Genomic DNA, 20,736 nt, shown 5'->3' on the forward strand with positions numbered 1-20,736 from the left:
GCTAAGAAGATAAGAATTACAGTTCAACCACAAGAACAAATTAGACCCTCCGCTTATAATCTTTTATCAACCTACTTGACCAGCACTTTTTTGAGGGGCTAAGACATGTCAAGTGTCCCTCAAGGGACACGTGGTGACCGAGACAGGTGCAGCGGAGCTCTGAAGTAGAACACACGGGACATGAGAAAGGGCTGGGACGATTTAGGCCGTGCTCAGTGGCATTCAAAGTAGAAGGGAATTCTGAGATACAGATTTTCCCTGGAGGCAGGGGTTTTTGTTACTATTCATTTGGAGTGGGGAGAGCAGGCGGGGAGAGAGAACTTAGGGTGAAGGAGAATTTGTTAGAAAGAAAAATCTGGTTGTTCGTTTGTAGTTTATTTAGGCAAAGAGACCTTAAAAAGACTTTGAGAAGAGTGGCTGAAGTTTCTTCAAAGATTAACTGACATTCCTTAAAGAGGCTTTAGTGTTCTTTTATACAGGTGTCTGAAAAACTCCAAACCGGGCGTCCATTAGAATTCTCTGCTGGGCTGTAGATTTCCTTAAGACACACTGCTGACATCAGGGACTCTTTTCTCTCTCTCTCTCTCTCTCTCTCTTTCTTTCTCTCCCTCCCTCTCACTTTCTCTCCTTCCCTCCCTCCCTCCTTCCCTGGCCCTCCCTCCCTCCGCCCAGTCTCTTCCAACCTCTTTCTCTCTCTCTCCAGTTCCTTCAGGTAAATCCTACTCAAACTTGCACCAACTCGTTTTTGACTGACAGGGAACAGTGAGAGCGTTTTCTTCATTCTGAGGGAACCCAAACACCTATCTTTCCCAAGGCGATCTGCAGGGACGGCTCCTTCCTTTGCCCGGACAGAAGCGCACCCCCAGCCAGGAGCCAGCCTCCTTGCCTCCGCAGGTAAGAGCAGAGCTGGAGACAGCGGGGCGTGTGGGAGATATTTCTGAAACGCTTCCTTCTCAAGGTAAAAGGCAAAAGTGTGATTCTTTTCAAACTCACTGAAATCATTCAGGACGTCCCAGCTTATCTGGGGGAATTTACAAGTGCTGTTTGCATGTGGAAAACGGGTTTTTCCTTAATGATGGGGCAGGAAAAAAAGAAGTGCTTTATTCTTGCCTGTGAAACACTATCCAGATGTTGTCTCATTGTGTGTGTGTGTGTGTATGTGTGTGTTGGGGGGGCGGGTAAGTGATCTAGATAAAGGGGGAATTGCTGCTCCGACTTCCCTGTCCGAGTGTGGCTCTCTCGTGCTGGCGGGGGGAGTTTGTTACTGATTGTCAGCGATGGTCTAGTTCTTCGGGTCTTTCCCCGTGCTGCTTTCCCCTTGGTCGGTAGAGAAAGCAGTTTAGGTTGCCGTAGGGTGAAACCTCACTGGGATATTTAAAAATCTGTTACCTAGCCTTATGAGAAAAAGTTATGTAAGTTTTCTGCGCTAGGTATAAGGAATGTAAACAGTTTTGACATTGAGGACACTAGGAGCCTTGTTCACGACCCTCCCACAATGCGCTTTATAATCTGCGTATAATTTCATGGCGTGCAGACTAGTCTCAGCTAATAAATGTCACACCAGGTGGAATTTCTACATCGCTCCTGTGAAATGAGGTTTTTGTTGTTGTTGTTTTTATCTCCTCTCTGCACTTCCGCATCTAGCTGCCTGTAGGAAATAAGAATTCGTTGTTCAGTGGATGTTTCTTGACCTCACAATTACTTTAAGTCACAGGTTCAGAAACTTAGAACAAATGCAATATTTAACTTGGGAAAATTAGAGACCAAAGTGTGTCAGACTCTATCCAAACGCTAAGACTTATTTCTTCTTATCGGAAATTCCTTAATCTTTTTTTTCTTAATTGACCTAATGGAAGGACTTTGAAAAGAACATTACAAGTGATTCTTAAAGTTCTCTTTTTGAAAACTGGAAACCACATTCACACAATTAGCTCTTACCCCAGATCCTATCCCAATTTGTCTACTCTGGTAAATGATCAAACAAATATGTAATGATCAACAACAGCCTTGGGTGAAAACGTCTCTCAATGTAAAATTGTCTTAAGTATCAAAAGAAAAGAGTCAAATGCAACTACAATGTCTTTTTTAAATGCCATCCTTTCATGACAACTAGGAATCGGAAGACTTCCATTTGAACAGCAAAACACACTCACCTCACACACAGCTCCCCGGGGCTGCTCTTTCCTGGGCTTGATTTTTTATCAGGTTTCTTCCTTCCCTAGTTGTGAATATAAGAAGCGACCACGCAGGGAGCAGCAACCCGGAGGTCATGTGGCAAGTCCTCACAAAAGGTCGGAAGTGGAAGAGTTTAAACCCAATTGCCAGGAGTCCTGTCTTGGAAACGTTCAGGAAACAACGGAGCTGCCGTCTCTTCTCTGAGTTCAGCACACACAGAAGTCGTTTGGGGGTTTTATAGAAATAGACCTCATTGAATTTTGTGATTCTGGTTGCTTAAGGAAAACACATTTTTAAAAAGTCCTCCCTCCCTCTTACCAATCCTTCCTTCCTCAACAGTTGTGGTCATTTCATAGAACGTGCTGTTTCCCCAATTTCCTCCCTTCACACTTATAAGCAGACAGCCCTGCGTGGGGGGACAGAGGGAGAGCGAGCCCCCGGCCGCCCCGCACCAGCAGTCCTAGGCAGCCAACAACAGCAGGTCTGCTGGCTGCTCCACACAGAGCTCAGCACACGCCTGCAAAGAGGAACCTGGAAAGGCTGCTCTCTCTTGTCCTGGGGTGTGTGTGTGTAATTATACACCTGAATGACAATGACGCGCTTGGTGCAAAGAAAACCACCAATATGTGGCTTTAGGCAGTGAACAGAGGCAAACGTTTTGGGACCTAATGAGTAAATGTCAAGTACTTGAAATATTCTTTCCTGCCGCACACCCTCTCACCGGCTAGAGACACGAGTGGCTGACTTCCTTGTACACATGGCGTCAGAGGCCAGAGGTGTCTGTAGATTGCCTGGTGGACCCATCAGAGCCTCAGAGCCAATGCAACTGTCCACAGAAGGAGCTGTAAGCTCCGTACAGCTGCAGAGGACGGCCCCTGGGAATGATTGTTTAAGGTGTATAACCCTCCCTAATCATTTCCTTCAGTCTTTCACTTATAAGTAATTCAGCTACTGTCTTTTCCCCATGACGGTTCAAGCACTTCCCACTGGAGTCAACTGTTATCTTCAAATGTGTTGTTTTAATTCTTCTTTGAGGTAAAAAGAACTCTCTACCCCCAAAACAGTCAGAGAGCTATGGCAAGATTAGTGTTAGCTTCTGTGCTTGCAAAGGGGAGTGTGGTGCTTCGTAAGCCGTGAGTGCAGGGGTAGGTCAGGCAGAGGTCATTAGCCATCTGTCCCCCTCGCCTGCCTTTTGCCTTCATCTCAGACAGCTTCTGGTGCCTTGGGCCAGGGGTGGGAGGGCGCTGGGCTGGGCGGCAGAGCTGGGTACCTAACGGCAGAGGAGCAATAGGAACCAAGGCAGGTTCACTTGCCCTGTGTCCCTCAAGGATGTCGTGCCATTGAAGGGGACAGATCCGACCCAACACACCTGGCTCTTTGCTGCTGCTCAGGTAGCTTTCCCGGGGGCCAGCGTACAGACAGGGAGAGGACTTGTGGACAGACGTGAGCATACCCTCCCACAGGACGGGCACAGAGGGGGCCTGCCCCCCACCCTCGAAAGGGAGAACAGAGGGCACGGGGGTAGAGAAAAATCACACACAATGTTAACAATAAAGTTCTGGAAAAGAAGTTTTATTTGATAAGTGTTACATGGTTGAAATGGAACAAAAAAAAATATGAGCAGACAGACATTCCCAATAAAAGACAAGGCAAGAAAGTAGTTATCTGAGAAATGGTAGCCGCTCTGCAAAATGGTCTCTGGGTTCATCTCCACTCAAGGTAACGCAGCTGGAGTCCACACAGGCATTCTTACCATATCCCCAGGGCGGTTCAGCCAAAAACGGCGCTGCTGATTCCATAATATCCGGGCCCTCGAGGGGTCTGCGGGCCTGTGTTCGCCTCCCTGAGGGATCACGGCTTCACGAGTGAAGAGACCAAGAAACCCGATGGGCCTCGGAGTTCACAGGCCCCCCCAGCTCCGGAGTGCAGTCTGTGCTTCTAGACCTGAAAGTCTATAACCCGGAATTCCAGGTATTTTAGTCACCAGCCGAGATGGACCAGGGCAGCCTGATGACCACTCTCACGGCATGAGGAAACGCACAAGGCAACAAACAAGGTGCTGATTTGGGGGCAGAAGCACACGTCGTAGGAAGCAGTGACACGGAAGGGCATGTCTGTGCTACCTCAGGACAGAGTGCTTAGAGGAAACGTCGGAATGAATCAACAACAGCATAAGTTCTGTGTTGTTCTTCCCCATGTCCCCGCAACTCAAATTCAGAGCAATGCAGACCTGTAGGATCCACAGCAAACAAGCTTCCCATCGGGGGATGGGCGTCAGCCACAGAGCTGAGGTGGCCTCTTACACCCCCACCCAGGGTTCTGAGTTCAGGGAAATGACATCCTGGGCCTGACCACGTCCCTGCGATGACGGATCCCATTAGTCCTCCCAGTTAAGCGGGGTCATCCAAGGACAAAAGGGTAGGTCAGAGGAGGAAGACAGCAGGTGGGGATCCGATGCCCAGAGGGTGTCGAGGATCCAGGGAGCTGGGTTTGGGTTTCAGTGGAAGTTGCCCTGGGTTCAGGCTGAAATTCTCGTGTGTTACCGGCACCAGGGGCTGATGGAGGGTGTATGGAGCTCGAAGATTGTGCAGTTTGGGGTCTCTCTTCAAAGGGAAATGAGTGGAAAATTCTGACTGTAAAATTAAGTACAAAGCTTTGGAGGGGGCTGGTGTACACAGGGACCCATGCAGTGTGAGTTCATTACCTTCACGGTAAGTCCACTCTGTGCTGTACACCGTAAAGGCCCACACTTGTTTCTTGAAGGAATGATTGAATTAATTTATATACATTTTAGCTGCTTATTGCTCTCTCAATGATTCTGAGAAATGATAAGTGAACATACCAAATAATCATGCTTATCCATATTGAATGACCAGTGAGTGATATATAAGGGATATATATGGGAAATTGATCTGGGCAATATCAAAAATGTTTCTCATTTCATTGGCACGTTGCCACGAAAGGTAGATTTTTTCCTGTGCGAATCTGAACTTTTCGGTCCTAACAATGCCCCAGGGTAAGATACTATGAAATCTGTTTTTCCTGCAGCTGGGGTGGGGGAGGTGGGTACTAAAATGAATGGTACACTTTTAGCATTTGAAAAGCACCAAGTTAAAACCTGAAGAACACCATGTTAGTTGTGAACCTAGAACTTAAAAGGATATTAAATGCACGAGGAATATGCTTCTCCCGTAACTCGGAGATTTGCCCCAGGGAAATATCTGTGTGAATGACAAGAAACAGTCTCTTCTTCCTTGGTTTCCACTAATGTTCCTTCCATTTCTGAGAGCAGTTAAGAATGTCCTTTCTCAGTAAGAATGCTTGCTAACTTCATGCCTACCGGGCCTCATATTGACTCAGTCATGTTTACGTGTTCAAATATTTGCAGATTGCTATCTTGCTCCATTGCGGTCCTGCTTGCCAAAGAACACAAGGTCGGCTCCCTGAATCTGGCTTTCTGACTCCCTGAGTTACCCTGAGTGTCTGCTTCTACCCCTTGAGAGTCCAGTGGAAGTTTGCCTTTTGCTTTGAAACATCGTGCAGTTTGGCATCATCTGCACTCTTCCTAACACCCACACCCCCACATACCTGCTAGGAGTCACAGAAAATACAAGAGCCCTGGAGCACCGGACTCCTTTGTTTAGAATTGTCTAAATACTAAGGCATGAGGGCCCGCCCTGACTTCCTTACATTTTCAAAAATCCAGGGAAAAAATGTGTATAAACAGATCGTAAGCTTCATCACATACAGACACATACACACGCATGACAATAGCCGCGTGGGTGTGCATTTAGCCAGAACATTCACGATGAAACCGACTGTGCAGGTACAGAGAGAATATTTCATTGTCAACAGTGGCACAACACAATGCTGCTTTATTTTTAATATTTTGTTCTGTTGAAGAAATTTGAAATCTACGATTTTAATCTCAGGGTCCTATTGAAGATTAAGGGTCCCCCAAATTGCCCTCCAGACAGTGTTTTCAAAAAATGCTGTCACAGTGACACTGATGTTACCATCGCTCTTGAACAGGGACCTCTCGGCGTTAGGTCACAGGACTGGGGTCCTGGCAACAGGCAGGCCATGATAATCTGACTAAGAAACTCCCAGAGTTCCAGCTTCGGGCCCCACTTCCCACAAGGTCCCTATGGGCAAACACAGGACTGGCTTCCCCAGGCAGGTCAAAGCTGCCTTGGGAAGGGGAGGGGAGCGGACAGTTCCAGGGCCTTCGTGACTCCATGTCAATCCCTTAGAGGAGCCCCCTATGCTTCCTGTCTCGGGGGCCCGGGGGCAGGAGCAGTTCCCCCAGCCAGAGGGCAGGAGGGGAGTTCTAAAACACAACCAAGTCTGACAGTAAAGCCTCCTCTCTTCTGGGAGGTTCTGTTGGCATGCCGAGAGTACTGAAGAGGATTTTGTGCCATTCTTGCCCTGCAAGAAGCAGGAAGGTCTGTGTTCAGATAGGTTCGGGAAATCTGTTATCGTTATCGTCTGTGGTTCCCCCTTGGAACTTCACGGTCATTGTTACCATATTAAAAGACGTTCTTTAACTTTGGATTCTCAGTCGTGCAACCATGTTGTACCACAGAACTGTCTCCCTGCTCCACCTACCTCCTTACAACTGCCACTCCCTCCTCTGACTAGCATTTCATGCAACCCCGTGGGGGACACTTCTGTAGACGATGACTGATGTGGGTGACAAGATGTCACATGCTCCGAGGAAGGACATGTTATGACGTCCATGCTCCACACGGCTGTGAGCTGGACTTTGGCGCCCCAGCTACCCCTGCAGGCGACTGGTCAGCCTCTGGAATTGCGAAGTGGCCACAGACAGTTAGCTCCCCAAATTTATCTACTTTTTGTTTGTTTTTCCTTTAAGTCTATCTTATCCAAGAAAGGATTAGGTGAGTTTACAAAGACCTATCCAGATACTGTCACACAAATAGAATGTGAATTAAAAGTCACACAAATATAACGTGAATTAAAAGAAAAATACGGTTAGGCCTCAAAGAATCACAAACGAAATGCACACACACCCACAGCGGCAGAATCTTATTTCTGACTTCACAATTGAATGTAGGTTTTAAATACGCTTCCTGTTTGAACCTGGGAGTTTTAGGCACTCCTTGAATCTCCTTTTACATGCACTATATATTATGAAAGACAGCGCCCTTTCTGCCTCTCAGGATTGGTTTGTTCTCTTTCCATCACTATGTGTATAATTCAATTGTCTATAAGTGAGATGATAAACTTCTCCACCAGCTTAGCCTCGGTTCTAGCACCAGCACCAGGGAAACATCAATGCCCTGCCAGGCCTGGGCTAGGAGCCTTCCCCAGACGCCCTCCCCATCCTGACCTGCCAGGCCTGGGCTAGGAGCCTTCTGTAGAAGTCCCTAGCCATCCTGGACGCAGCTGGTTCATCCCACCTGGCCCTGCTTCATAATGGCCTATTTCTCTCTGTGCGCTACTGGGTTCAAGTTCAATGATAATAGAGATTCTACCTGATTCTGCCTCTTTGTTCCCCAAGCTGGGCCCCAGCAACCCTGCAGGCAATGCCTGTTGAATCAACATGCATTATCAAGAAGGCACAATTTTTTATAGCTACATCTTCAATTGAATCATGACCTAATTCCATCCTATCCTGCAAGAACTTCCCATCTGAAGTGTTTTGAAAATTACATATGTCTGCAAACCCCTGCCGGGCGCGTTTTCTCCCTCGGTGAACATTTCGGAGTGATAGATTGGCTGCTAGAATTGCTTACGTGAGGTGATCGAGGAGGGAGACACATTTTCATGAGTGAGAAGAAACAGAGCACTACGTAGCTCCAGTACGGTGGTTGTGTAAACCCCATAGAGGGAAAATAGGAAACACTCAGAGGATTCTGGAAAGGAGGAGATTGAAGTAAAACAGAGAAGTAAATGCTGAGCCGGCAGGGTTCGGCGTGAGCGTGTGCACTCAAAGTTCGATCCTGGGGAAGAAGGCAAGGGGAAGGAGAGAGGAGGAATTGCTGCAGCCCTGGGGTGGAGGGGGCGATGGGGCCCACGGTGTGGCCCATCCAGGGGGCGGGGAGGCCCATCGCTTCCGTCCCCTTCGGATGCTCTGCTCAGACACAGTCTGCATTAGCATGCCTCAATGGCAGTAAAGGTGTCTGGCTCTCAATGTGTTTTAAATTTTAAGTTGAAGAGAATTTTCTAAGATTTGCCCATTTTAAAGATGAAATATTATAGGACTGAAGCTCACAGAGGCCACTTTCCTGTGATTACAATCACATGCGATTCATTCCGCCTGGGAGCGGCCTAGCCCAGCTCTCGGGTATTTCCGAGTCAAAGGCGGCCCGGGGTATGCATATCCAAACACAAAATTTATAATTATGGATATTAACTTGTCGGGTCCAATATCCTGCAAACATTCTCTAAACTATGCTTTTGCACAGCACTTTGTTTAGTTTTCAAGATCTGAAAAAAAAGCAGTCTACGACTTACCAGCCCCATGGTTAGTAGAAATGTATATTTAATGAGTTTTTTAATCAACGCTCATGAGGGTTTGGAAAGTTCCCTTCTAACCCTCAGTAATTTCCAAAAGATAACGAGTAGAGAAGACCAGGCATGGATGGAAAGGGAACAGGAGCAACAGTGAAAAACAAATACTCCAGCGCAAGAATGACTCTGGTGCCAGGAGCGCGTGTGGAGGGTGATGTGAGGTCTTCACAGAGGGCTGGGGACAGCCAAGAAGGAAAGACCAGATCCATTCAGGACAGTCAGGAGAGGCACGGGGGCATCTGAGAGTACCTTGGAAAACAGGCAGGACTTCACAAGTCGTCCCTGGAAGGAGAAGCCGTCCGCGGTCAGGAGAACGCAGGCACGAGGGTGCACCAGGGGGACAACCGCAGGAGCTAGGGTGCACAGAGGGGCTGAGTGCTGCAGGAACAGAGCGGGAGGGAGGGTGATGGCTGTGAGAAGGCATGCGGCCCACTCTGCTGAGCGCCCGCTGCAGGCGGTTGTTCTAGCTCCTCCTCAATCCACACGATAATCCCCTTATCCCTTAGGCTTTCTCATCAGCCCTGGTTTAGAGGTGAGGAAAGCCAGGTACGGAGGCAATTAACTTGATTGCAGTCTCAGGCTTCTGAAGGGGTGAGGCTGGGCTTTGAAGAGAGGTTCTTGGTCTCTAAAGGCTACACCCTTCCGTGTTGTGTCTTGGGAGGTGAGACGCAAGGATAGGCTGCCTGGGAAGGACTGTTTGGGGTTCACTTTGGGTTCTGAGCTGCTCTTTAGACCTCAGTCGGACAGTGTGCGCCAAGGCACCTGTGGGGTTTGCATTTTCGGAGGCTGGGCCAAAGGGACAAAGAGGTGGAGCAAAGCAGAGGCAGTAGGAAGAGAAAGGGACACACTGTGCGAAAAGCATCAAGAAGGTAAAACCTCTGGGTTGGTGCTGGGTTAGTGGGGAGAGAAGGAATTAAAGATAGATGGATAGGTGGGAGATCTGGGATGCCAGCCTTTGGAGCCCAAGCTCCGGAGAAGTGACTGGATTTAGGAGAATAATCCGAGCTGTGTTTCGGACAAGTCAGTTCCGGGTGGTCCTCCAGGGGAGATGTCCTGGGGGTGCCGGAAACACAGATGAACCGTGATGGGATGGGATGACCCTCGTGTCTTATCCAGGATTTGTCGTGAGGGTCGGATGGAGGGTACCAAGTGGGAGTGTGAAGAGAAATAAAAGGATGAGTGAAGACCTTGGGGGACATAGTTGTGGAGACAAGGGAGGGGGAAGAGACAACGCCCACCGAACAGAAAGAAAATGAATCCCCAGAGAAGCAGATAGAAGGCCGAAGAGTCTTCTCACCCAGCAGCAGCCCACAGTGGGAGTTCTCTGAACAAAACGTGGTTACCAAGGGGACCACCCTTGACTCATGGGTCAGAGGAGGGAAGAAGGGTGTTTGGGAGCTGGAGGAAAGAAGCTGCGAGGAGTCTGAAGGGGGCAACAAGAAAAGATGGTGCAGGAGGGCCTGGGAGCCCCCTCCCAACTCATTCTTCCAATGGAAAGTCAGAAGGACAAAGAGATTAGTGTTTGACCTACAAGTCAGAGTCCCAGAGGTCTGGAGAAAGGCTCCTTCTAAGCCTGTTTGTCACCAATGTCCCTTTCCCTCTATTTCCTGTTCTAAGTGCGGCTAATTGACTCTTTCCCCACTTAAAGGCAATCAAGTTTTTCAATAAATTAACATTTATCATGATTTTAAAAGTATGTGCTCAGCAGGGAGGGGCGGGTATACGTGTTTCTGAAGGAAGATTCTGGCAACTCAGACTTCTTGGGAACGGGGTGCATACCTGGATTTTACAAGCTTCGTGCTCCAGTGTTCTGAGTAGCTCTGGATTAACTACAAGCCCATTCTTGAATGTGTTTCCATACAAAGGGGGGAGATAGCACAGTGTCCAAAGTTGCTAATTACAGCAATGATTAAAGCAAGACTTTTCATTCTTTCATAAGCTCAGCAACCTTTTGAACACAATCACAGCATCTGACAAAGACAGTCATATGGTGGGGGGCGAATGAGCGGGTGACGCCAGCTCCCTCGGAACAATTAATTGCTGCTGGCTTTGTGCTTACAGATTAAAGTTTGTTTTGCTGAGACTATCTTGTGGTTTCTCGGTGCTATACAGTGATTCAGTTAAACCTCAGCAAAACAGAAGTGCTGCAGTATAGTCTTTTTGAAAAATACGGAGGTGGGTTATAAGAATTGCAGCCTTCATTTTCTTAGCAAAATAAAATAAGTAATATTTTGGAAATTTCTGGATAAGAGAATATAAATATCTGATAAGAATTCTTGAAGCCCTATGGCGGGGGGGGGGGGGGGGGGGGGAGGGGAGGGGAGAAGATGGAGGGGCAGTGAGAAAAAGCCCCTAGCTGGTAATTTTGGAATCTGACGTTCCTGGATGTGATTTCCAGGTGTGCAAACTCCTGGAAGAGCACCTTGCATATAGCACCCTTAGGTGAGCTACACTGATGTGCTGAGCCTCAGGGTTTTAGCACATGGCGGGATGTGTGGAAAAAAATTCAGCAGCGGTAGGTCCTCTCTTTCTCCGCTGCAGGCCTGCACCCTTCTCACCATCTCCCCCAGCCCAAGGCGAACACAGGCTTTTCCTTACGGCAGCGGTGAGGAGGGTGAAAAAAGGGTAGACTCAGAAGTGAAAGTTGCGGATCAGGCTCACTCACGGGCTGTGTGCTACTCCTGTGAGTCACCTAACTTCTTAGTTTCTCATCCGTAAACTTAGAGAAATTCCACTGGCAGGGACACCAGGAGAGTTAAATGAGCTGATTTCTGTGAACAGGTTGGGGAAGCTGCTTCTGTCTTCTACTAATCAATAGGGAACAAGAATTCTCAAAATGACCAAAAATGATTCGACTTTCCCTTTTTATAAAGTTTCATTTTAAAAAAAACTTTATAAAGAAACACAGAATTCCACAATCTAACTCACCACCCTTACAAAAATGTTAAAGTAACTTTTTAATTTTTTTTAACTTATAAAAGGGATTATACCCCTGTAGCTAGCGGCTCAAACTTTGACGAACAACAGTTTGGACTGGGAGCCCTCATTTCCTGGGTTTGCCTCTAGACATGTCTGCTGTCCTCCATGTAAACTGAATCAGGCATTAGCCTTAATTATTTTGGGGGTCCTCCGTTCCTTTCCGTTAAAAACATGTAGGAGCATTGCAATGGTAACTTTCTCCTCGGTTTTCTAAGGCAAGGAGAGTGACAAAGAGAAAGACTATGAACTTGGCATACAAGTGAACCATGCTCTGGAATTCGGGTGGGTCTAGGAAAAAGTACAGACTCCACTGGAAAACATATAAGGGTGTGGGAGAAATCCCCGTAAACTATAAACCGAGTACATACTGCGCAGGCTGGTATGGAAAGAAACCGCAACGCTCTCTGAAATCAGAGAAGAGGGACAGAGGGTAAATTTGGCACCAGGTGTCCTGGGACTTGGGGATGTTGACAATTAGTAGCAGGCTTAACTGGATCTAAGGAACCTCATTAGCATAAGCATCTCTCTGGGTTTCCTGGAGCTGTGTGATAGAAGACCTGCTGACAGCCAAGGTTCTCCATCACTTGACCTCAATTACCCACACTCCTTTCCCTCCTCCCTGCCAAGGCCCCCTTTCCGTTGTTCTGGGTTCGTCCCCACCTCGCTGCCTTTGCCTGTGTGGTCTCTTTCCTGGAAGCCTTCCTTTCTTTCCTTTCCCTTTCAGAGTCTCATTATCCGCCCTCGAGCCCCCTGGAGGCCTGTGAGGCTCAGCTTTCCCTTCCCCCCCGCCCCACCTCCCCAGCCTGACCACGTCCTCACTTCCTGAATTCCATTTCTCCAAGCCGAACCAAACCCATCGCACGTCTGAGCCACGAAGAACTTATCTATCGTGTCCCCAAGTGAACATGTGTTCAGTGCGAGTGCCACCTCCCTCCCTGATCAGATGACAAGCCCCTGGGCAGCTGAGGGCATGTGGCATGTGGCTGAGTGAGAGCCGGCCACCCTTTGCTGAGTCCTGCTTTGCACTTTGAGTTGGGTGCTTCCAGCTCACTGTTTAGATTCCCCGTCTAACGCAAGGCGAGCTTTTTTATCTCCCTTCTCCAAAAGGAGGACACTGAGAACCAGGGAGGTGAAAGCACTTGTCCCAAGTCCCCGGCCCGGTTCCCTTAGGTGGATCTTGATACCAGCTTTCGGACGCTTCAGTAACTTGCCCCCTACAGCGGTAACCGGAAGACCTGAGATTCGAACCCAGATCTGCGTGTCTGGCCCCAACCTTTACTTTCTACTATATCACATCGCTTCCCAATCACCAAAGTGCTGAAGACAAAGTTGAGCATGGGATAATATTACATGAATATGCAGTATTCATCCCATTTTGTCAAAACCAAGAGAATATGACAACAAGCTGAAAAATCTAACCAGAGCAGCGATATCTTCTTTCCCCCTGTCTCTACCTAAAGTCTTAATATGTTTAAAAATCACAATATATGCATAGGTATTATTTCTCAATATTTTATTTTGATTTTTAGAGCAATTTTAGGATTGTACCGAAGTTGATAGGAAGGTATAGGAATCTCCATAGAAGCCCTGCCCGGCCGCACAGGTACAGCCTCCTCCATTATCGACATCACTCACCAGAGTGGGACTTTTTTTTTTTTTTACCAGGAATGAACCTGCATTGACACGTTATCATCAGCCAGAGCCCATAGTGTACATTAAGGGTTCCCTCCTGGTGTTGCGCATTTTGTAGGTTTGGACAAGCGTACAGTGATATGTATCCACCAATACGGTATTGTACAAAGTAGTTCCATTGCCCTAAAGCTCCCCTGTGCTTTCCTTATTCACCCCTCCCTCCATCTGGGCAACCACTAACCTTTTTCTGTCTCCCTAGTTTTGTCTTTTCCAGAATGTGATATAGCTCAAATGGTACAGTAAGTAGCCCTTTCAGTTTGGCTGCTTCTGCCTGGTGATGGCCGTTGATGTTTCCTCTATGCCTCTCCATGACCTGGTGGCTCATTCTTCCTGTGTATTTATGACTGAGACAGCCCCAATACCTTCTCTGTTTTATGGGAATGGGCTATAAAAGTTTAATGCGTGTTCACGTTCAAGTGTGGAACCAGGTGTTTCACCTGGGTCACACACAATTCCACACATGCCACGCACATCATGAACTTTTTAAATGTGGGGGGTATGTTTACGGCTTGATTTCTCCAATAGCCAAAGACATCTCTGGGCGGCAGGCCTGCTCCCACCACAGAGCCAGGCCCATGGGCACCAGAAAGCAGCAGGGGTCTTAGCTGAAGGGACATTTTCTTTCCCAGTCCTCTTAGTGGCAAAACCACCCAGAGAGAGCACAAGACTCCCTCGAGGTTTCGTAGCACGTATGGGAGCTTGTCCTTCAGCCACCCTTGGGGCTCCTCCCCAGGCCCAGGTGGAATCGAATGAGGACAAGATGAACCGAAACTCAGGGGGAAGCAGTGCAACCGAAGTGTCCCACAGTTGGGAAACAGAGAGAAGAGGCATGAGTGGAAAGAAACAGACAATCAGTTAAACATGTGCAAGTGTAGGAAAGGTGTAGGTGCATACTTTCCCCAAATTGTTGACACTTCTTACCTGAACTCTCCCATCTGAGGGGCAATCCTGCGAGGGAAACCCTTGGGGAACTGAGCTGAGCGGCATTTTAGTAATTTTCTAATCGAAAGTGGTGAGCCTGCGTGCTGTACTACTTGTGCCATGTGATCCACCAAACCCTGCCTGCCTGGCAGGGTCAGCGTGGTTCCCTGTAGGTGGTCCGCATCCTGGGCAGAGGTCGCAGGAAGAAGTGTCTGTAGAAGTGCGAGAGCAGGTCATTGAAAGCAGGAGCATGAGACCCACCCAATGTCACAAGAGGTTTCCAGGTTGTTCCCGTTTGTTTGTCTGTTTGTTTTTATTTTCCAAGGTTAGAGTCAGAGGGTTAGGGTTAAGGTTAAGGGTTACAGCTTCAGGGTTAGGGATTAGAGCAAGGGTTAAATTTTGGGGTCTAGTTTAGTGTTAGAGTTAGGGTCAGGGTTAGTACTTGGGGTTTGGATTAGGGTGAGTGATAGGGTTAGTGTTACTTTTAGATTTAGGATTGAGTTAGGTTTAGGGTTACAGATAGGTTTGGGTTTAGGTTTTAGGATTAGGGTTTGGGGTCTATGGTTTTTTAAAATGAAATTTACTGGGGTACCATGTTTAATGACATTATGTAAGTTTCAGGTATACAATTCTATAATACATCACCTGTATGTTACACTGGGTGCTTGCCACCTAAAGTCTAGTCTCCTTCCTTCACCATATATTTGACCCCCTTTATTCTCTTGATCATCCCCTTCACCCCCCTTCCCTTCTGGTGACCACCATACTGTTGTCTGTGTCTATGAGTCTTTTTTATTTGTTTGTTTGTTTGTTTGTTGCTTTCTGCTTTATATCCCGCATGAGTGAAATCATATGGTTCTCGTCCTTCTCTGTCTGACTTCTTTCATTTAGCGTGATACTACTCCGAAGCTGCACTAACCAGTTGTTTATGATGATTACCCACCACAAAGGGCTGCTTAGTAGCCTGGTGTTTTAGAAACAAACCACGAAGCCTGTGGCCCAGTGCCCAGCCGAGCCGAGACAGACGGTGTGAGGGCCACAACAGCTCTGAGAACTACTGCAGCGTGGGGTCCGTCAGATTGTCCCCCCCTGGAGAGAATGTGAGAGCTGGAAAGAACTCCTAGGGTCCCCAGGCACCTCGGAAGAATGGCAACATGCTGTGCTGCCTTCACACTGAGAAGCAGCATTTGCTGCCAAATAGCTGTTAAAAAACCTGGAGTTATATCAGATATGAATACCTTTTGACCAAAGGGGCTGCCCTTCACCCATGAAAACCCAAGTTCTGTGCTGCAGGCCCTGGAGGCTTGGGGAGCTCTGTCCTTGGAGGTGGGTGAGGGATGCTGGAATGCCCAGCTCTGCCTCCCGGGGTGGAGAACATGTTCTTGCCCACTCTGTCAGCTGTCAGGCACAGAAGCTCTGGCCTATAGGTGTGGGCCACACACACGCTCTCCCAGCAGCCCAGGCTTCCTCCTTTAGAGCCAGGCCCCTTCCTCATTTCCCCAGATCTCTGGGCTCTTCAGCTGGGCTAGATCGCAACACCTGGATTTAAGGTAAGACCCCCAGAGTGCCGGCCACTTATCAACTAGGAAAGGGAGCACAAAACACCCAAACCCCAAAGGGCCTGGGACTTTCTAGAAGGTTCAGCCAAAGAGATTCATTTTGATCTCAGACATAACTTCTTCCCTGCTCTTCACTCTTTTTAGTTTCAATGAGTATATATTGTATTGGTTTGAAGAAAACTCCTACTTGTGAAACTGCTTAGAAGTCATCAAGCAGTACTCAGTGAGGCTGCAAATAAAATATGGTACTAACTTCGTAAGGAAAACAAGTGCTTAGCACTGTATTCTAACTGTATGGACTGAAACCTCGGTTTATTGGCATAAGCAAAGCTTTGGGTATACAACTAATAACAATGCCTCAAACATACTTCTAAAAATAGCCATTATCTGTTCATTCAGATTAAATTTACAAATACACAACTTGTTGAATTAGTGCCGAGTTTTGAGTCTTACTGACCTTGATCTCAACGGCAAGCTGCATAACAAGTTCACTCTCTGACAAAGCACAGATACGTCGGTGTATTTCCTTCGAGACTGTGTACAGTGTCATTCACAAGTCTCAGCGCATGTGAGAAGTGATACGATCCTTAAGTTACTAAACGGCATCAGCTAGCTGGCAATCTTTCCCGACCGGCTGTCAACCACATTTTATCTTAGGGTTTCAGGACCTACCCAAGGCCTGGTTAACTCTTACAATTTTTGAGAGTGATTAAAGAGATTCCACTGATATTGTTCTAAATTAATCTTAGCTCTGTGAGGGGAGGCATATTTGCATAAGTATTTAATATTCCTGTCTACGGTCATCTAATAGTTGAAAAGCTCTTCTTCCTTCCTCCCTCCCTCCCTTCCTTCCTTTCTTTTCTTCTTCTTTTTTTATATTCTTTAACCAATATCTCTCCATTTTCTCCCAAAATTCACAAAGCAATTTCCCCAGCTTGTAAATATGAGAACCTATTCATCTCTAATCATTCTAGCTGATCTGTTTCAATGTTCTATCAATGACCTATCAATTACCCTATTCAATTACCCATGACACTCGAGATTGCTGCCACCAAAATTTAGGTTGTGCATTTTCGCAGGACAATGTATTTAAAACCAGGATGGTTCATAAAACTAAGGACTTTGTGCACACCAACCTAACCGAGTTGCATTATCTCTCAGCTGAATTTTGAACACTGACAGTTAAACACTTGATGTAAATGTTAAAGAATAAATTAACTTTCAGAATTTTACATGCTCTCTAACATTCACCATGGACCGTGCTAGAACAGAACTTTGAGGTCATTTTGTGCAACCCTCTTATTTTACAGATGAGGAAAATAGGACTAATTGATACCCAGTGATGCTAAATTACAGCTCTTCTAAAACTAGATAGCAGAGTTAGTAGGCTTCTTAATGTGCTCAATGACTATATCGACTCCATGAGCTGATGAGTGTGCTGAGACCTTGAGCATTTATGTTCTGTGGTTTTCAAGTGTTGATGTTTCTAATGTGGTATTTGTGATCCCCAGTCCCGGTAACCTATTACTCTGGAGGCCTTGCCCATCCCCAGCTCTGGGCAGCCCACCTCTTCCTTGCTCCAGCAGAGTGCCAGCCTGCCCAGCCTTGGCAAAGTCACAATAGGTGTACCCAGAGGTATCAGTTCATGCCTGGGAGCCGGGGAGGGGCCCTCGCAGCTGGTTGAACTCCTGTCTTCACTTCCTATTGCCTCCCCAACGTGCTTCTCCAGCACTAACTCAGGTTTGTTTCACATCCTTCACCCTGTTCCTCTTACACCAGAGGACCGTCATTCACTGGACTAAGCACAGTTTCTCAATTTTCATCTTCTACTACTCAAAGTTTTCCCACAACTCTTTTTCTCTTTCTTCTCCTTCCCCACCACGGGAACACAAGCTTCATGACAGCAAGTGCTTTGCTTGCACGGTTGAGTCCCTGGTGATTGGAACAGTCTGGGCAATAGTAGGTGCTCGATAAATACACGTGCAATAAACATATCTCTTCTCCTTCCCTCCTGTCTTATGCAAACAGTTTTGTTTTCCTTTCAAAGACTTACCTCCCTGGGAGACTCAGTGCCTCCCTGTCCATCCTCAGACCTTTGAACTCTATGTCCTGTGCCCTTTCTTGAAATCTTGCTTCCCTAGCTGTCCACTCTGATGAATTTACATGCCTTTCAGCCATCTGGCTGCTCTCTCTCCAGCTTCTTTGCTAGGAAGTCTTTTCTCCTTGTCTTCAAACCAGGCAGTCTCCAAATATATGCTCTCAGCTGCTTTCTTCTCTTCCTATTTTTCTTTTTTGTAAATCTCATTGACTCACATTTGGTCAACTTCTACTTCTTGTGCAGAGACTCCCAAATCTCCATTGCCATCCCCAATCTTACTTCCTAGAGATGGGCACCTCAAAGTGAGCAGGCTCAGAGTCAATGTCATCACGATGACTTCAGTACGCTCTGCTTTTCATTCCAGGCTTCCTCTTCATCGAGGCCCCAAACCCCAGAGTTCTCTCAGCTCCAGTGCCCCCGGCACCACTTCACATCTAATAGGGGCACGGATCCCACCTGGTGGTAAACCAAGGTGGAGATGTTCCTGAGTTCATGTGTTGCTTGGACGGATTCAGAAGCCTCCTAAGTTATCTTTCTACAGCTCCTCTCTTTGTCTCAGTCTGTCTGGCTAGCAGAGCCTGGCTTCTTCTTCCTGTTGAAAGATCAAACTTTTCAGTTTTATTTTCAGGGCCATTTAAAATTGATTGCCAGTCTAGCTTCCAATCTGGCCTCACACTAACTTTCTTGAGGTACCACAGCGACTCTCTACCATAGATACACCTGAGAAGCAAATGGGAGCTTTAAAAATGTACCAAAACTCAGGCTCCTACTCATATATCCCTCTCCTCACCCCCACGGGTGATTCTGATTCAATTGGCCATAGCATTTGGGCATTTACCGTTCCTCCAGGTTTCTAACATGCAGCCATGGTTCAGAATCATAGATGTACCCTATGACCCCGTCAAATGAGAGTACTCAGGGAGGTACTTTACCACCACCCCATACTTTTGTGTGGGCAATTCCTCTTGCAAGCAATACGAGGGACTCTATTCTGTTTAGTAAATAACCATATAGGTATATGAAATCTCTTCTACTGAAAGGCATATTTTTGAGGTCCAGAACCATGCACCATTCACCTTTGTGTACTTCAAAGGCCATGTCTTATAATTGTATTAAATGTTTGCTGAACAAGTGGCTGAGTGAGTGAATGGGTGGTGTGTTGGAGATTTGTAGTCACTGGGGGAGAGTGGCCCTCCAGGGAAATAGAGCCATAGGTCAGTGTCTGGCCAGCGCAGAGGGTGTCTCAACAGAGGTCCAAGACCCATGTCATCCTTTGCAGTTCCAAGCTCTGTGTGAGTTTTATAATCTTCCCCATCATCGTTCCACATGTTTTTAAAATTGTAATAAGAATAGCATATGAGAAAGTAAGCACAATGTCTCATGATTGAAAGATGGTAACAGGTCTGTTCAAAATACACTTAGCTCCTTTGGTTTTAACGAACAAATCCTAGAGATCAAGTGGGATGGTGTGATGTCTGACAGGAAGAACAACTGGGGGCGGGAGGATTAGGGGAAACATCTGCCCACCCAGCAGAGCCACGGGCTTCCCTCTATCCCTCCGGACTGGGCTGTGATCTTCAAGTTAAGCCCTTGAGCGTCTTACAGATGTTGCCAAGACAGCTGCTGAAATGGCGACCAAATGAATGAAGACAAATAGGACCAATGAGCCAGTGTCCATGTGAAAATAACTGTGCTTCTCCAGTGGGCCTTTAATCCCTCCAGTAACTACAGGTATGAGTAATCATTCCATAAGAGGGAAGCCATCCTTAGGAAGAAAAGCCATATCTGAACATCCACATGCTCTTTGAGGACAGGAGTGAACCGTAGCAGAAGAGTCAGTGACCAAGTGAGCGGAGAGGGCTGGTCCAGCTCCCGGAGCGTCTGCATCAGGGCAGGTGAGAGGGAGTGCTCCTTAGCCCGGAGGGTTTCCACACCATGGAGACTCATTTCCCACAGAGGGGGAACGATGCGCAAATACAAATCGCCTCAAAGAAGCAATTTAGAAAGTGTCACCTGTAATGATGTGTTAAAACCGCTCACAGGTTTTAATTAATGGATGGGTTCTCAATCCATTTTTGATTCATTTGTTGACTCATTTATAGAGTAATGAGTATGAGTCATTAAGCCTTTTTCTGAGCACACGCTATTGAATATATGCCAGGGATTATGTTATTGTGGGTACAAAGATGAACGTGGCCCAATCCCTGCCCTCAAAGAACTTGCCATGTGGAAGGGAAACAGGTACACTCAACGAAAATCGTGAGGGTGGGTTAAGTGTAGGGATGTTACACGTTAGTGATAAGGGAGAGTTGGGGTTTTAAAAGAACCTGCTGTGGGAGGCGTTAGCCATGGGAAGAACCACAGGGGCACCGAGGGCTCCAGTACTAGGGTGGGCTTTCCAGGGAGGGGAAACGTTGGGAGGAAAGGTGAGTAGAATGGTGGGGGGCAGCATGCAGTGTGTGCAGAGGTGGAAGCAGCCCCTCATCACTGAAGCAAGGATGGCAGAGAGGGGAACCTCCAGAGATGGGACCAGAGTGGTATCCAGGGGCCAGAGCTTGGAAGACGGGGACACAGGGCAAGTGGTTTAGATGGCATCATGCAAAAAATAAAGAATAGTTTGAGGGAGGATGCAAGGAATGGACATAGACAAGTTCTCATTTTTGAAAGGTTATATTTGCATTTAGAGAGATTGGCTTTTAAAGGAAGTCAGATTGGAGGGGGGTCAAGAACAAACCAGGGAGGCAGTGATAGGTAGCCACGGAAGGGTGGAGGAGC

At 47.2% G+C, this 20,736-nt stretch overlaps 1 protein-coding gene across 4 annotated transcripts in view; it reads left to right on the forward strand.

Annotated features, from left to right (window-relative positions):
- Window positions 1–20,736, forward strand: part of KCNJ15 (potassium inwardly rectifying channel subfamily J member 15) — a 75,643-nt gene that overhangs the window by 27,989 nt on the left and 26,918 nt on the right. The window contains exon 1 of one of the 4 annotated variants that reach the window (XM_024559745.4): window positions 557–894. The exons of 2 other annotated variants lie outside the window; for them this stretch is intronic. The gene's annotated coding sequence lies outside the window, so the exon portion shown is untranslated. Of the gene's footprint in view, window positions 1–556; window positions 895–918; window positions 959–20,736 lie in introns of those variants that run through there. One more of the 4 variants, XM_045195814.2, reaches the window with a different exon arrangement.

The sequence above is a fragment of the Desmodus rotundus genome, chromosome 2 (assembly GCF_022682495.2).
Source record: "Desmodus rotundus isolate HL8 chromosome 2, HLdesRot8A.1, whole genome shotgun sequence".
Classification (NCBI taxonomy): Eukaryota; Metazoa; Chordata; class Mammalia; order Chiroptera; family Phyllostomidae; genus Desmodus; species Desmodus rotundus.